Source organism: Dipodomys spectabilis, unplaced genomic scaffold (assembly GCF_019054845.1).
Source record: "Dipodomys spectabilis isolate Male_0828 unplaced genomic scaffold, ASM1905484v1 ptg000015l, whole genome shotgun sequence".
In the NCBI taxonomy this organism is placed as follows: domain Eukaryota; kingdom Metazoa; phylum Chordata; class Mammalia; order Rodentia; family Heteromyidae; genus Dipodomys; species Dipodomys spectabilis.
Genome location: NW_024870692.1, coordinates 1,212,528 through 1,214,641, shown reverse-complemented (window position 1 = coordinate 1,214,641; position 2,114 = coordinate 1,212,528).

Here is a 2,114-nt window from a genome sequence, read left to right as displayed (position 1 = left end):
TCTGACAAAAAAAAAGAAAAGTGAAAAAAAATTTTAAAAAACCCAATTTGTTTTGATGGTAACAATTCCTAGGGCTTATCCTTAGGAAAAGTTTTCTACAGTAAACAGGGAATTTTGAAAAGGGCTTTAGTGCTTTTGTGATGAATCATGATAAGTGCCGGATGGCGGTTAAAAACCCGAGGCATGGAAGATGGCATTTTGGAACCAAAACTCTTTAGCTTACTAAATAAACAACCTGTAACTTACTTCATGTCTCCAAGCTTCAGTTTTTTCCTCTCTCTCTCTCCCTCCTTCCCTCCTTCTTTCTTTCTGTTTCTTTCTCTCCATATGTATGTGTATATATATATATATATATATATACATATATATATATATATATATTATGTATATGTTTACACATTGGCTAGCACCAGTGGCTCATGACTATAACTCTAGTTACTCAGATCTGGGGAACTCTAGTTTGAAGCTAGCCTAAGCAGAAGAGTCCATGAAACTTCACCTCCAAGATAACCATCAACAAGCTGGGCTAGAGGTACGGCTCAGGTGATATAGCACCAATCATGAGCAAGAAAGCTAAGTGAGAGTGCCAGCCCCCAACTTCAAGCCCTGATATTGGAAAAGAAAAAGAAAAAAATCTGAACTCTAAAAACAGTCTAACTTAGTCAGGTTACTGAGTCAACCCACATTTTGCAGTCATCAGTACATTATTGCCTTCTGCTCCTGTTGTTTAATACTCGATGACATTCCTTCAGGGTGGACACCATGGTGACCAGCCTGAAGACAGGGCACTGGAGGGACACAGTGAGAGGAAGTGCCCAGGGGAATTATGCATGTGTGGTTAACTGTGAAAATTGTGCGGAAGCTCTGCCCCAGCCTGCTGCTCAGAACCACAGTAGTCTGGTGTCCTGTCCCTTGGCATCTCAACACAAAGACCATTGCTTCACACAGCATCCCAATGCCTCTGCAGGTCATGCTTGACTTCCTCTGAGCCACTGCCTGTACTCTCACGGCTGGCTTCTCTATGCCTGAAGCCCCATGACCTGCATTCCTTTGTCCTGGGACAGCACATCAGCCCCAGCCAGGGCAAACCAGTCAATGATCCTACTCTTGAGGACTGAGCTATACCTCTGGAAATGTCTCAAGTTACACCCCATCTGAGGTTGGGCTTCCTTTGCTGTCTCCCTAAACCTCAGGAAACCATGGAGAGTGTGTTTAGCTCCTCACATCACTCTGTATTAGAGTTTAGTGATTATTTCTTATTCCTTTTAGGAGTACTTTGGTTTGGACTTGGGGCCTTGTGCTCACTAGACAGGCTGTGTACCACTTGAACCATGCTCCCAGTCCTTTTTGCTTTAGTTTGTTTTCAGATAGTTTTATTCTATGGCTTGGGCTAGCCTCAGACTTTTATCCTCCTACCTTCACCTTCTGAGTATCTGGGATTATAGGTATGTGTCACCATGCCTTCCTCTTCATAATTCTTTATTTAAAGCTGTCCAGGTCATTTAGAGATCAGCATGATCTCTAGCTAGAAGGCATCATGGACCAAAGACCTGCACCATCTGTTGTACAGACACATCTCAGCACTCACTGACACAGCATGCATCCCATAGCTGTAGCCAGCCTCTGAGGGTGCAGTGCTCTGAGGATGCTCTATGCAGGTGCCTTTGATGGACAGCCTTGGCTAAGCACATCTCATTGCCTTTCAAGATGTGTGCTAGTGCTTCATGCTTGGAATCCTAGCTGCTCAGTAGGCTGAAATCCAAGGATTGCAGCTCAAAGTCAGCCCTGGTAGAAAAGTCCAAGAGATTTTAATTAACTAGCAAAAATCTGTACTGGAGGTACCACTCAAATGGTACAGTACAGAACCAGCCATGAGTAAAACATTGTGAGAGTTTGAGGTCCTAAGTTTGAACCTTGGTACACACACACACACACACACACACACACACACACACACACACACACACACATACACACACACACACACACACACACACACACACAATAGTATTGTATTTTAAGACTATTCCCACCTTATTTACTTACTTCTCTCATTATCTTTTCCATAGTAGTGTGACCTCTCCTTGCTTTGAATTTCTTATAAATCAAATTCC